At 49.7% G+C, this 15,933-nt stretch overlaps 1 protein-coding gene across 4 annotated transcripts in view; it reads left to right on the top strand.

The window, feature by feature from the left end:
• The first annotated feature begins 463 nt into the window (after window positions 1–463).
• Window positions 464–15,933, top strand: part of TNIP1 (TNFAIP3 interacting protein 1) — a 45,476-nt gene continuing 30,006 nt past the window's right edge. For 2 of the 4 annotated variants that reach the window (XM_037906459.2, XM_037906461.2), the window contains exon 1: window positions 5,419–5,626. The gene's annotated coding sequence lies outside the window, so the exon portion shown is untranslated. Of the gene's footprint in view, window positions 593–5,418; window positions 5,627–15,306; window positions 15,378–15,933 lie in introns of those variants that run through there. The other 2 variants (XM_037906460.2, XM_043521276.1) reach the window with 2 other exon arrangements.

Genomic DNA, 15,933 nt, shown 5'->3' on the forward strand with positions numbered 1-15,933 from the left:
AGAACTTGGTAACCACGCCACATGGTTTATCTGGAACGACTGCAGGGCTGGCGTCTATTCACCCTGCCTTCAGAATTTACCACTGGCCCACTTGACTTCACTGCTGCTGAGGCTGATGGGACAGTGAGGGACTGTCAATGGGATGCGCTGATCACTGGCTAGGGAGAACAAGGCAGGCTGGCCAGTAAGAAGTATTTCCTAGCAACGCTAAACAGGCTTCCTAGGGAAGTCACTAAACATATGGGAATGTGGGAAAGAGAACAATCTTCCGATGGCCAGGCAAGAACTGGATGATCTCATCAGCCTTTCTAGGATTCCATAACTGAATCACTGTTCTGTAGTTCCAGGCTGCAATTACTAACTAATAAGTGAGGTACAGCCCCCTCTTCAGGAGGACAGACACAGGATAGCCCTTCATGCTGTGTGTGGCTCCTTATCAAAACCACTCCAGCTGTCTGGGGCCTCAGCATGGGGAATTTCCCTTCTCCTGCCTAAAAGTAAACTCAGCTGGGCTCTCCTTCCTGTATTCGCTTAACAGCCCAGAGTCTGGACCGAAGGCTCTCTCTCGCCAGCTCCCCTTGGCCCTACCTGGGTGAGTAACCAAAGGTTCTTTTAGCCAGAGCATGTGGTAGATAAGGTGAAAGGGAGAAGAGTCAGTTATGTTGTAAATCAAGATTCTGGAACTATGGAGATAGAGACACGACACCTCTTTGTCTCTCTTTGACAGAAATAGACCAGAGTTTTTACAGACTGCCTTAGGCTATTTATTTGCAGGCTGAGAAACTATCTTAAAAATAAGCCCCTTTGTGGCTCAATATGGCCGTATTTAGCTTTGCCTCCAGGCTTTCTGCTGGCTCACAGAACAAAAAACAGAACGAAACGAGTTCCAGTTGGGCTAGGAGAAGCAGGGATAATTTGACTGTTTTTCAGTCCCAGGGTTCCCATAGATTCCTGGGTGCACGGAGCACCTGGGTGGTACATTCAGCTGTAGAACATAGGCATTTACATTTCCTGCACTGGTTTAAAATGCAGGACACGAGAAGAGAGTCCCACGACCAAAGTCCTAGAACACAGTGAGCTGTGAAATTAAACCCTGTAGAACATTTTAAGGCATTGTTCTATTTAGAGCAACAAGGGACTAGGCCACAGAGCTTACCCCTTGTAACGTACTTTAATGACCGTGTTCTCCAGTGTTTCCTGAAGCCTCCAGTTTCCAAAAAGTGATGGTGGTGCGTGAGCAGCGTGCTGCGGGAACCCAAGACTGGAATGGCTGACCATGCTGTAGGGCAGGACTGAAGTGTACAGGCAGCCTTCTGGGAGAGCCCACCATGGGCTAGCTGGAGTTGCTACAAGTCAGCAGTGAGGTGCATAGGCTGAAAGCTGTGGGGGAATGGTTCAACTTCTCTGCTTGCAGTGTGGATCCTCTGCTTGTTCCACAGCCTGATAGGCATATTCCCTAGCACCTTGCTGGCAAAAAATGGCTAATAATTAAATGGAAGATCGGTACAGCATATGTGAAAATCTATGCAATATTGTGCAGAAATGGGGAAATTCCCTGCAGTTGTCACTGGCTCTTTTTTCCTGTCATTATCCACCATTGTTGCTCACGAGCAACCCTACAATAACAGAAGCGATGGTGCCGGGGGGGGGGGGGGGAATGTGATAAGGAAACAGATCGTAATGTCAGTTTTCCAATATATTATGAGAACAAACAGCTCAAAGATGACTTGACTCTCCCCTAGGCAATAAAGACTGGGGAATTCTCACAATCTGAGCTGCTCATGGTGCCAGGAAAGCTGCGGTAACTCTGGAGCTGCTCTTTGCACTGTATATAGGCGTGCCTCTCGTGCATCACTCTTGACCTTCATGGACAGTTCCCCTTGATATCAAGGGGAGCCAGCCATAGTTACAAGGTTAGGCAAATATGTGGTCATTGTGAAACAAAGCAGTGAGTCTCTGGCATTCTGAGGAAACACAGTGACCATTCTCTAGCTAGCGGAATGCTTTGTCTGGCAACTCACAATTACATTGGTATAATTCACTTGTGAAAACTTTAAGTAAGAATGGATTTTGCACCTGCATGCTCCCCGAGCTCCACCTTCACCTCCCCAGTCTGGCAGGGGGTTCCACCTCTGAGTCTGTGATGTCCCCCCTCTATTTGGCATTGGTGAGGCCTCATCTGGAGTACTGTGTCCAGTTTGGGGCCCCACACTACAAGAAGGATGTGGAAAAACTGGAAAGAGTCCAGCGGAGGGCAACAAAAATGATTAGGGGGCTGGAACACATGACTTATGAGGAGAGGCTGAGGGGGAACGGGAATTATTTAGTCTGCAGAAGAGAAGAGTCAGGGGGGATTTGATAGCTGCTTTCAACTACCTGAAGGGGGGTTCCAAAGGGGATGGATCTAGACTGTTCTCAGTGGTACCAGATGATAGAACAAGGAGTAATGGTCTCAAGTTGCAGTGGGGGAGGTTTAGGTTGGATATTAGGAAAAACTTTTGCTCTAGGAGGGTGGTGAAGCACTGGAATGGGTTACTGAGGGAGGTGGTGGAATCTCCTTCCTTAGAGGTTTTTAAGGTCAGGCGTGACACAGCTCTGGCTGGGATGATTTAGTTGGGGATTGGTCCCACTTTGAGCAGGGGGTTGGACTAGATGACCTCCTGAGGTCCCTTCCAACCCTGATATTCTATGATACTCACCGGCTTAAGAGCATCCACCTAAAGGTTCAGGGTTTCTGTTCTATTTCTCCCTGCCCCAGAACCAAGGAGTCCTTGCTGACAGCTGCTGACAGTCCTTGCTGACAGACTCCCCCCTCTACTAATGCTAGGTGCTTCAGAGGGAATGAACAGAACAGGCAATCATCAAGCGACCAACCCTCGCCATCCAGTCCCAGCTTCAGGCAGTCAGAGGCTAGGGACACCCACAGCATGGGGTTGTATCCCTGACCAGCTTGGCTAATAGCCATTGATGTATCCTCCGTGAACTTATCTAATTTTTTTAACCCCATTATAAGTTCGGCCTTCACAGCATCCCCTAGCAAGGAGTTCCACAGGCTGACTGTGTGTTGTGTGAAGTAGTACTTTCCCTTTTGTTTGCCTATTAATTTCATTGGGTGACCCCTGATTCTTGTGTTATGTGAAGAGGTAAATAACACTTCCTTATTCATTTTCTACCCACCATTCATGATTTTATAGCCCTCTATCATAACTCCCTTTAGTCGTCTCTTTTCCAAGCTGAAAACTCCCTCTCTTTCTAATCTCTCCTCGTATTGAAGCTGTCCCATACCCTTAATCATTTTTGTTGCCTTTCTCTGGACCTTTTCTAATTCTAATATATCTTTTCTGAGATGGGGCAACCAGAACTACATACAGTATTGCAGGGGTGGGCGTACCATGGATTTATATAGTGACATTACGATATTCTCTGTCTGATTATCTATCCCTTTCCTAATGGTTCCTAACATTGTTAGTTTTTTTGACTGCTGCTGCACATTGAGCTATATCATCGGCATGGGACCTGCTCTCCCTTGGCACCCTGCAAATCACAAAGGCCACCATGCATAAGTATCTCGTAATGATTACCGATACTGCCAGATGCAAGCAGACAGCCAGTGGGCATCTAACATGTGGGGCAAAGACAATCTTTTTGTTCTGTGTTCACACAATGGTGTCCTGGTCGTTGGGCAGTCCGGGGCTGCTGCTTGCTATGACAATACGAATAGTAAATATTAACAGAATCAGATGCAGGCTTAAAGGCTTTTTTTTTTTTCCGGAGTGACTCTGTGGGTTGGAGAGACTGAGAGGAAGCAGCAGATCGTGAGCAGCCCAATGTTTACTGCAGGCACCACAGTGGCGGTACCCACTTCCATCCAGGAGTGGAAATCCCCTCCACATATGTAATCAGCCTTCTGCCTCCCTGCCTGCCCGTTCCCCCTTCACAGATAGCCAAGGTGGATCAGTGATTCGAAGACTCCAAACCATTCGAGTGCTAAATTTAGGAAGGGAAACTTAGGGAGATACGAGTGGTTGCCTCTTCCTGCTCTTTGCATTATAAAGGCAATGACAGCCTTCTGTAGCCATGATCCAGCACGCTACAGCTCAGGCGAGTGATCCCATAGGGTATGGGGCCATCAATCCAGAATGCTCCAGAACATCACAGTGTACAACTCCGATGCTACAGGGCATGGGGCCGTCAGTCCAGAATGCTCCAGAACATCATAGTGTGCAACTCCAATGCTACAGGGAATGGGGCCACCAGTCCAGAATGCTCCAGAACATCACAATATGCAACTCCGATGCTACAGGGCATGGGGCCGTCAGTCCAGAATGCTCCAGAACATCGCAGTGTACAACTCCGATGCTACAGGGCATGGGGCCGTCAGTCCAGAATGCTCCAGAACATCACAGTGTACAACTCCGATGCTACAGGGCATGGGGCCGCCAGTCCAGAATGCTCCAGAACATCACACTGTACAACCCACAGGGCATAGGGCCATTGGTCCAGAATGCTCCAGAACATCACAGTGTACAACCCTGACGCTGCGGGGCACGGGGCCATTGATCCAGAATGTCACAGTGTACAACCCCGACACTGCAGGGCCATCCATCCAGAACATCACAGTGTTCAACCCCAACACTGCGGGGCCCAGGGCCATCAATCCAGAACGCTCCAGAATGTCACAGGGTACAACCCCGACACTGCAGGGCCATCCATCCAGAACGTCACAGTGTACAACCCCTACGCTGCGGGGCACGGGGCCATCGATCCAGAATGTCAGAGTGTACAACCCCGACTCACGACTCACGGGGCCATCAATCCAGAACGTCACAGGGTATAACCCCGACACTGCAGGGCCATCCATCCAGAACGTCGCAGTGTACAACCCCTACGCTGCGGGGCACGGGGCCATCGATCCAGAATGTCAAGAGTGTACAACCCTGACGCACGGGGCCATCAATCCAGAACGTCACAGGGTACAACCCCTACGCTGCGGGGCACGGGGCCATCGATCCAGAATGTCAGAGTGTACAACCCCGATGCACGGGGCCATCAATCCAGAACGTCACAGGGTACAACCCCGAAGCACCGGGCCATCGATCCAGAACGTCACAGGGTACAACCCCGATGCTGTGGGGCCATCGACCCAGAACGCTCCAGAACGTCACCGCGCGCGACCCCGAAGCACCGGGCCATCGATCCAGAACGCTCCAGAACGCCACCGCGTGCAACCCGGACGCTGCGGGGCACGGGGGCCAATCGATCCAGAACCCGAGGGTAGTTTCCTGATGGTCCCTCCCATCCTTTTGTCCCGCTGCTTTCCCTTCCCCTTGACCGTACCGCTCCCTCTGCTTCCCGCCCCCGCTCCCCCCTTGCCCTCTCTGTTTATATCTCCCTCCGCCTGCCGCTGGCAGCTGGTCTGCGGCATGCCATGGGGAGGGCGGGGGGGGATCTGCGGGTTAGCGCTCAGCCCGTCAATCACGGGTGGGAATTTCCAGGGGAGGCGGCGCTGACTCACACTTCCTCCGCCTCCGCCGCGAGCCGGCCAGCGCGCGGGGCGCTGCGATGTCCGAGCCGCAGTCGCGGTAGGGCGCGCGCTGCCGGCGGACCCGGGCTGCCCGTCTCCCAGGTAGGACGCGACCCTCCCCTCCCCTCCCCCCGCTTGCAACGGTGCACGGGCCCCTCCTGCAGCCGGCCCCGCTGGGGGGGGGGGGGCCCTGGCTGCAGCCGGCCCCAGGGGCGGGGCGCTGCTGCTGCTGCCTGGCTCCGCCGCGCTGTGTTGTTCTCGGCTGGCCCTGGCTGCGTCCCCCTTGCCGGGGGGCTGGGCTGGGGGGCTGGCTGGGAGGGAGACTACAGCTGAATGTTTGGGAAGCAGACCGGGGCTTGACAGATCGGGCTTCTCTCTCTCTCCTCCCTCCCTCTCTGCACCCAGCAGCTCGGCTGTCTCTGGAGGCGTTTTGCTTCCCCAAGTGCGGTCCCCCACCCCCTGCTGTGGGGCTCCTGGGAAGGAAGCACCGTAGGTGTGGGAATGGAGGTGGTGGCGTCCCGGAGGGGATGTTGTTATTGCAGAGGGAGTGGGGAGGTTGATGGAAGTCACGCTCTGCTCCGCTTCCCCGGAGCAGTGGGGTCTGGGGGGTGGGGTTCCTACAAGGCTGATAATGGGTTCTGTGCCATGGAGGCCGGGGCGTGTGTGTAAAGCCACCCCGCCACCCTCTCGGCGGCTCTTCAGACATCTCCTGCATTGCCCCCCACCCCGGCACCAAGTGACTCACTCTTTCTGAGCGGGCCTGGAGGATTCATGGACCTGCGGTGGAAGGGCTGAGGTGCGGTGCCCACCTGGCGAATCATGAGACGTCGTCCTGCAAACCCATTCACCCCAAAGATCCCCGGCAGTGCCACACTCCCTCGAGGTCCCCCCTAAGGCACAGTGTGCATGGGGTAAGGTGTGGGGGTGTTACATGCTGCCCATACACAGCGCAGACCTTGGGGGCGTGCTGGGACCTGGGGTGCTGCTGATTATAGATGCCACTTACAGCTCTTCCTTGGGGACAGTGTCTATCATAGTAGCAGCTTTCAGAAGAGAAACTTACCCATTCCCAGGAGCCATTTGAGGCTCCTTGGTGAGTCCCTGTAGGCTGTGCCTCCCCAGGTAATATTGGCGACGTCCTGCTCGCATACAGTATTTTTAATCCAAGAGTCTCTGTGGACTTTATGGACATGCATTAGATAAACCTTGCAACAATCCTGGGATAATGATATATAGTATTATCCCTGCCGTACGGATGGAGACGCTGATCCTCAGGGAAATGACTTGCCTCGCTCACGTCGCTCGCGTGTAGAACCCAAGAGGCCTGACAACCCGTCCTCTGAACTGATCACTAGACACAGCCTTCCCTGCTACCCTTGTCACAGATTGACCAAATGACAAAGGGAGCGTCGTGCACAGAAGGCCTCGGAACTGGCCTTAGAAGAGTGTCTGGTGGACACCTGGTTCTGTGTGCTGCAAGTCAAAGGATCTGATGGGGGGAAGAAACATCTCAATAGTCAATCCAGTTGTGATTTTGAAGAACAACGTCCTAGCTGATCTTTGAAAGAGAGAGCCGTGTTCTCCCTGCAGTTTACCTTTCCAGATTTGCATTTATCTGCTTTGACTGAAAAGCAAAGGCGAGCCCTAGGAAAATATAACTTGCTGATTGCCTCTTTGGGTTAGATCAAAGGTTACTGAGCTGTGTAGTCCATGGACCATCAGTGGTTCACAGAGTGCTTGCTAGTGGTCCAGACAGCCAGCTGGTCATATGGGGCTGGCATCTCTCCTTGCTTCCAGTTCCTGCATCACACAAAGACATCTAAAAATAAGACCAGGTTGTAATGGTAATGAGGAACTTTAACTATCCACTTATCTGTTGGAAAAGTAATATGGCAAAACACACAATCTCCAATAAGTTATTGGAACGTATTGGGACAACTTCTTGTTTCAGAAGGTGGAGGAAGTAGCCAGAGGGGAAGCCATTTTAGATTTGATTCTGGCTACCAGGGAGGAATTGTTTGCAAATCTGAAGGTGGAAAGCCGTTTGGGTGAAAGTGATCTTGAAATGATAGGTTTCATTATTCTAAGGAAAGGAAGGCATGAAAGCAGGGGAATAAGGACAATGGACTTCAAAGAAAGCAGACTTTAACGCACTCGGAGAACTGGTAGGTGAGGTTCCAGGGGAAGAAAATCGAAAGGTAAACATGTCAGGAAAGCTGGCATGTTCTCAAAGAAACAGTATTAATGGCACAACAGCAAACTATCCCAATGTAAAGGAAAGATAGGAAGAATAGTAAGAGGCCAATATGGCTCCATCGGTTAATAAACTGACAATCAAAAAGGAATCCTACAAAAAGTGGAGACATGGACAGATTGCTAAGGATGAATACAAAAGAATAGCACAAGCATGTAGGGACAACATCAGGCTACAGCACCACCTAAGTTGTGCCTGGCAAGGGACATAACAGGCAATAAGACAAGGTTCTATAAATACATTAGGAGTGAGAGAAAGATGAAGTAAAGTGTAGGTCCACTACTTAGCAAGTAAGGAGAGCTAATAGCTGATGACATCAAGAAGGCTGAGGTGTTTAATGCCTATTTTGATTCACTTACAAAAAGTTTAATTGTGACCAGATGCATGATTAATATTAACAACAAGGGGGACGGACATAAGCCAGAACAGGGAAAAGAACAGGTTAAAGAATATTTAGATAAGTTAAATGTATTGAAGTTGGCAGGGCCTGACGAAATTCACTCTTGACTACTTAAGGAACTAGCTGAAGCAATCTTGGAACCATCTTCAAGAACTCATGGATGATGGGTTGAGGTCCCAGAGGACTGGAGATCGGCAAACATAGTACCTATCTTCGAAAAAGGGAACAAAGAGGACCCAGGGAGTGGGAATTATAGACCAGTTAGCCTAACTTTGTTACCTGGAAAAATACTGGAACAAATTATTAAGCAATCCATTTGTAAGCACCTAGAGGATAATAGTTATAAGGAATAGACAACATGGTTTTGTAAAGAACAAATCATGTCCTATCCACCTAATTTCCTCCTTTGACACAGTTACTGGCCTGGTGGATAGGGGGAAGTAGTAGACCTAATGTATCTTGATTTTCGTAAGGCATTTGCCACAGACCCTCGTGACATTCTCATAAGCAAACTAGGGAAATATGGTCCAGATGAAATTACTATAAGGTGGTTGCATAACTGGTTGAAAGACCATACTCAAGGAGTAGTTATCAATGGTTCTCTCTCAAACTAGGGGGATATTTCTAGTGGGGTCCTGCAGGGGTCTGTCCTACGTCCAGTATTATTCAATATTTTATTAATGACTTGGAACAGAGAGTATGCTTATAAAATCTACACATGATACCAAGCTGGGTGCGATTGGAAGCACTTTGGAGCACAGGATTAGAATTCAAAATGACCTTGATAAATTGGAAAATTGATCTGAAATGAACAAGATGAAATTCAATAAAGGCAAGTGCAAAATATTACACTTAGGAAGGAAAATCAAATGCACAACTCCAAATGGGGAATAGCTGGCTAGGTAGCAGTACTGCAGAAAAGGATCTGGGGGTTATAGTGGATCACGTACTGAATATGTGACAAGAATGTGACGCAGTTGTGAAAAAAGCTGATTATCATTCTGGGGTTTATTCACAGGAGTGTAGTAATTGTCCCACTTTGCTCTGCACGAGCAAGGCCGCAGCTGGAGTACTGTATCCAGTTCTGGGCGCCTTTCAGAAAGATGTGGACAAATTGGAGAGAGTCCAAAGGAGAGCAACAAAAAAGATAAACGGTTTAGAACACCTGACTTATGAGGAAAGCTTTAAAAAACCTGGACCTGTTTAGCCCTGAGGACAAGAAGACTGAGGGGAGTCCTGATTACAGTCTTCATATATGTTAAGGGCTCTTATAAAGACGACGATCAGTTCCCCATGTCCGCTGAAGATAGGACAAGAAGCAATTGACTTAATCTGCAGCAAGGGAAATTTAGGTTAGATATTAGAAAAAACTTCCAAACTATAAGACTAGTTAAGTATTGCAATAGGCTTCCAAGGGAAGTTGTGGAATCCCCGTCACTGGAGCTTTTTGCGAACAGGTTAGATAAACGCCTGTCAAGGACGGTCTAGGTTTAGTTGGTCCTGTCTAAGCCCAGGGGGCTGAACTAGATGACCTCTCGAGGTCCCTTCCAACCCTACATGTATAAGATTCTCTGAAATACATGCGGTCCTTCCAGTTTTACTTTCTCGTGTAAGCAATTGTTGTAGTGACCCCAGGGATGTTGTGTGGTCCCAAATGAGAGGGGAGGTGTCCGGGAGCCAGTCTATCTGTTAGGATATGCTCTGTCCTATGGGGAAAGTTTGAGCAACACAGAACAAAAAGACAGTCCCCACTCCACAGAGTTTACAATAAACAGAGCAAGCTTTGTCCGTCATTTTTCTTGTCTTCTGTCCAGGAAACCTAGTAGAGGACCAGGCTGGTGTGCCTACCAGATTGCTAGTTCATAATAATACTCATTTACATAATAACACGCATATGCAGTTTGGCACAGCCCCCACCCGTAATCCCACAGTGCTTCCTGGATTATAAAGATGCTTTCTCTGAGACAATCTGGAAAGCATTTAGCGACAGAATGGCACGTGGTCCAGCTATTGTAAGCTCTTCTAGTCCAGAAACATTCCTCTCTATATTTATAAAGCATGGTGTACATTTCCAGCTCTACATACATGTTTTGTAACAATATTAGGTGTGAGTGAATGAGCACCTCATAAGGGCTGGGGTAGGGAGGCCTGTTCCCCTGCCATCCTCAGAAAGCTTTTTGGTTATTTCCTGCAGCTTAGAAATCACACTTCTAAATGTAGGTATAACAGCAAATAAATTTGTTAGTCTCTAAGGTGCCACAAGTCCTCCTTTACTTTTTGCGGATACAGACTAACACGGCTGCTGCTCTGAAACATCTATGGGAAAACTGATCTGTTTACTAATGTACCTGGAACCACACCTGAAAAGCTGGAGCTGTGTCATGACATAGCTGCATCATATGGTGACCTCAGCAGGGTCAAGGCAGAATAACTCCCCCAACACATGGCATGTTGGATAGTCAGATGTGCTGAAAGGATGGATCCTAGATGCATCTGAGGTCACTGTTGAGCACTTGCTTTAGAGAGTGAGCTGGATGACTCTTGGTATTGCTTTTGGGTATCTGTTGGAGATGGAAGTGAGAGCCTTATGCAGTGTTATTAATGGCATTGGAAGCAAGATGAAGGTGGAAAAGAATGCACAAGTCCTTCCCCTTATCTTATTTCCATGCTTCTCAGGTTTTGGGTGGAGGGGGTATATCCTGGAGCAGCCTCAGCTATTGCTAAATGTAGTTATTGTTTGTTACCTCCTGCAAAGACAATTATGGGATACTGGAGTTGGGGGTGTGCGTCCCACATAGCTTGAGCCATGGCGTTTATTCTGGGAGCTCTGGAAACAGTGACACTCATATAAGATTTCTCATCCGGAGCTCAGAACTGTGTTTGAAAAGGCAAAATAATGACAGAAAGGGAAGTGAGTCTTTAACGGCCTTTTCTTCTTGTAGCACTACGGGCTGAGCTGATCCTATAATACCCCTTCAGCCTGACCCGCTGTTTTGCACAGGGCTTGAAGTTTCACTTGCCAATGATGGGTACAAAATGTTGCCCGGGGAGTGAAGAGAGCATAGAGGAGCTTAGCCATCAGTTTCTACAGAATTTCAGCTTTTATTTAAGAAAACCTTTCAAATGGGACTTGGTTCCATGCTGACTTCCTGAGTCTGCTGGCAGTGTCACTGCCACTGTTGCTGCTCAGAGTTTCCTCAAGCAGCAGCAGAGTACACTTAACAAGTTCTGACTCATTTTAAATGCTGCTGTTTGGAGCTTTGAAGGCTGCTGGGAAAGCATGTCAGTTTATTCTGCTACTTTGGAAAGCTGTGATCAGTAGCTGAGGCAGGTACTGATGCAGTGTGGGAAGCGAAATGAAAATACTTGGTCTAGGGAAAGGGTAGATTAGTAGAGAGAACTTATCTTCCCAAAAGAGGATGGGGTCCCCAAGCAGCATCCAAGGACAGAATCCTGCAAAGAAGACCATCACCCCACAGAAGGGGTTTAGCTTCTGATCAGGGCGCTACTGCTAAAATCTCACTACTGGTGCTCCTTTGCATTGGTCTCTGGCTAATAGGTGGCTGGTAATTGCTTCTAGCAGGAACCTATAAGAGCAATGGCTTTCCTGCTTGCTAAAAAACCTGCCCCCTGCATGGTCACTGCCCCCAGGGGAATTGCAAGAAGAGCTGGAAAAAATTTTGATGAACCATTTTTCCAGTGACAAATGCTGTTTCATCAAAACCGAAATGTTATGTGGAAATATATCTGTTTGGACACAAATTTCATTGGGACGTTTTCTTGGGTCTGGGGTGGAATTTCTAGACAGAGGGTACACCTACACTGGAGGTGTAGTTTCCAGCCTGTGTAGACATACCTCTGCTATCTAGTATTGAGTTGGCACACAAAAACCAGAAGTGTAGCCATGGACAGCGGGATGCCCGAGTACAGTCCGGTAAGAGATCCTAGGTACATACTCAGGGCAACTAGGCTATCCTGCAACTCACTCCATCGGGCTACACTGTTTTGTTTTGTTTTGTGTTTTTTTTTGTGTGCTTGCTTGATCAGAGCTAGCGTGGGTACGTTTGCCAAGCTGGAAATTCCACCTTCTTCAGCTCCCATGTAGACATACCCAGAGACCGAGACTAGAATATCTGATAGCCCAGTGGTTAGGGCGCTCAGCTGGGGAGGTAGGTGAAGCAGGTAGAGCAGGGACTAGAACTACTAGGCTTTTGGCTATTCTGGGGTGTGTCTCTCTCCCTCTAACCCCCCGCCCCCCGACAAATAAAAAACGGCCAAAGGTCGTGGTTTCATTTCGGATCAGAATGAAAACAAATTTTGAAACCTTGCTTTTTGAACCCTTGAAATAGTTGTTTTCCAGCCAGCCCTTATGGTAAATAAAACTCTGGCATGGTCTCTGCAGGCAGCCGGCCAGGAGATACCCAAACTCTAGGCTGAATTCACTATAATACAATCTGGATTTTGTTCTCCAGGTTCAGCTCCTCGTTCAGGAAAGTCCCTTCTCCCAACCAACTCCCCGCCCTGCAAGTGTTCTGGCACGCGCTTCCCCCTCCGGCTTCACCTCCAAGGGTATGTCTACACGGCAGCTGGGAGTGTGCTTCCCACCATGGGAAACCAGACATGCGCTAGAGCTGTTTGAGCTAGCATGCTAAAAACAGCAGTGCGCCCAGGGTAGCCAGCCAAGTAGGTCCCCAGGGGGGTTAGGTGGGTGTGTGTGAGAGCTATTTGTAGAATACTTGTATCTGGACTGAGGAACTACTGGAGTTCTCACCGAGACCTAAACCAATTGTAGCCCCCGTGGTATCTACCCTCCTGGCCACTGACGGCACAGCCGCATTATAGTTAGCTGCTTTCCAGTAAATAAGGCTGAAGTGCTTTTGCTTTCATTTGGAGGAGATAGTTGCTGTCCTCAGCAGGTGCCCTTTGGAATCCAAGTGTGCTGCCAGAGTTTGGGGGATTGCTTTCATGCCCTGGATTCCTGGGTGCCCTGGACTGCCTTGTGTTGCAAGAAGGAAACCCCCTGCTCTGCATAAGGATAGGCTGATGCTGAGTAGCGTTTTTCTATGGTGCTGTGCCAGTGACTCCTGATGCTTGGCACACCTGCTTCCTGGCCCTGCCCGTGTGGAGGGGCGTCTGTCTCGATTTCCCGTGAGTGCCAGAGTCCTGCTGAATGATTTGGTGGTGTCTAAGGGATGTGTGGGACAGAGCCACAGTCTGAGGGGTGAAGGGGAGCTCTGAGAGAGGCTCACTCACTGGCCAGGTGATTCTGAGCCTCCCAATAAGGCTTGTGGGGGCAAACAACTGAATTAACTCTGAGAGAGCTGGGTGAATTCGTGAATGGGATTATGTGACACCTGGGGCTGCTTGTGATGGTGGGGGAACGGCTCAGCCCTCTGGGACTCACTGCCGGTTTATATCTTATGTTCCTAAAAGCTCTGGCTTCAGGGCTTCATCCCGGGCTCTGAGGTGGCACTAGACATTTTCTCTCTCCGGTGCTGGCTGGTTCTTGGTCAGGGTCTAACTGATTGTCATATGGGGGTCGGGAAGGAACTTCCCCCCCAGTCTGATTGGCAGTGGTCTTGGGGACTTTTCTCCTTCCTCTGCAGGGTGCGTGTGGGGTTCACTTGCCAGGTTTATCTGGGTTTATCTCTCTCAATCATTTCCCTGCCATGGCAGGGGCCTCATGCATCTGTGCACTTTGGTCCTGCCTGTTCTCTTTGTGTGACACATACGAGCCTCATCTCCTGTGGGCTGTCCTACTTCAATCCAATTTTGGTTGCGGGATTTGGGGTTTGGGTCCTGGGTGGCGTTGGTGGCCTGTGATGTACAGCAGGTCAGACGGGAAGATCTGGTGTGGTCCCGTCTGACCTTAAACCTTATGATTCTTGAGGTCCCCTGTGTACGTTATGAAAATGCCCTGTTACAGTCATTCCGGCTCAGCACAGAATCTGTCCCCACACCTCCACTGCTCTTGGAACTCCTTTGACTGCTAGTGTAAACGCACCAGCGTGTTTCTCAGCACTGTCCATTGTTTTCAGAGCCACTAGAGAGGGGACAACCATGGCTGTCAGCAGCAATGTAGGGATCACTCTCCCGGTATATCTGGGGCTTCCCAGGGGCCGGGTAAGGGTCACATGCAGGCTGGCTCTCTGATGGCTCAGGGTCACAACGTTATTGCGAGTCTCACAATATCTGGTGTTTTCCCTTAAAACCCCAGCTCCTGGAATGACAAGAGCCCATGAGAATCTCCGCTTTCGTTTGCAATAGCTGTGGTTCCTTCTCTTCTCTTCCTATTCCCCCCCGCCTCGCTCTGCGGGTAACCCGAATTATTTAAAAAACAACCCAACCCTACAGTCCATGTAATTAAAGCTAAGATTTAGTCATGGGTATTTTTAGTAAAAGTCATGGACAGGTCACGGGCAGTAAACAATAATTCATGGCCCGTGGCCTGTCCATGACTTTTACTATAAACACCCCTGACTGAATCTTAGCTGCCCAGGGCCGCCGAGCAGTGACTGGTGTGGCTGCTTCAGGGCTGCTGCCCCAGCCACCCTGGGACCAGTGCTCAGGCGGTCCCCGGGGCCAGCCGCACTAGCCGTTGGTAGGATAGTCCCCAAGGCCAGCTGCCTGGGGTCGCTGAGCAGCAGCCAGTGCAGCTGCCTCACGGCTGCTGCTACGGTTGCCCCCAGGGCCCTGCTCTGGCTGCCCCAGGACCGCCGCTCAGGTGGTCCCCGGGGCCAGCTGCACCGGCCGCGACTCAGACGGTCCCTGGGGCCAGGTGCAGCCACCCCTGGGGCTGCTGCTCTGGCTGCTGCTCGGGTGGTCCCCGGGGCGGCTCCAGCAGCGGCCCCTGGGGCCCGTTGCTTGTGCGGCCCTGAGGTCAGCCACACTGGCTGCTGCAGCTGCAGAATTTCATGGAGGTCGCTGAAAGTCACAGATTCCGTGACTTTCCGTGTCCTCCATGACAAACTCGCAGCCTTACATGTAATTAACCAAGCCGGGTCACTTCTTCACCTTTCCCACTTGCTTGTATGTTGTATCAGTCTCCTCTACCCATGACCTGTCTGTGTCTTTAGAGTGTAAACCCTTTACAGCAAGGATTGTCTCTTCTGTGCTTGTACAGCCCCAGGCACGGTGGAGCCCCAATATCTGCTGAAACCATTTGACGCTACCGCCAATATCTGTGTTTGCTACGAAAAGTAAGTTTCTAGCCTCAGGGTTGTGACGAAAAGTTAGAAAATGTGGACCCCGAAGGGAAATAAAAAGAACCCACTGTGTGTTATTTTTGAGCCAATCTCATGTTTTCTGGAGGCCTGGTCCATGGTGGGGGGTTTTTGGGTTGTCCTCCATGGATGTGCCGGTGCCTACGTTTTGCAATGTGTGTGTGGTGGGGGGGGAGGAGTGACTACACTGTGCCTTCTACTCTAGTTAGCTCAGTCTCCTGGGTGTGCCATGGTTTCTCAATGCAGGGCGTGTGGAAGGAGGGGAAGATGATGCCAACAATTGTGGTTTAAAGCTAAGGGTTCTGTGATCCTGGGCTCTAAGCAGTTCATATGATACCAATTGCTCCTCTTGCCCAGAAGAAAATATTTTTTCTTTTCCAATTGTCTATCTGCTTCTGCTTTTAAAAAAACAAAAACCAAAACAAAAGAAAGTGGTATATTTCTAACATAGCCCAAACCAGTGCGGCTTCTTATTGTTTTCTCATCTGTACATGGGCCTCGCCAAGAAGAGGAATGATCTGGAAACAGCATT

Source organism: Chelonia mydas, chromosome 8 (genome assembly GCF_015237465.2).
Source record: "Chelonia mydas isolate rCheMyd1 chromosome 8, rCheMyd1.pri.v2, whole genome shotgun sequence".
In the NCBI taxonomy this organism is placed as follows: Eukaryota; Metazoa; Chordata; order Testudines; family Cheloniidae; genus Chelonia; species Chelonia mydas.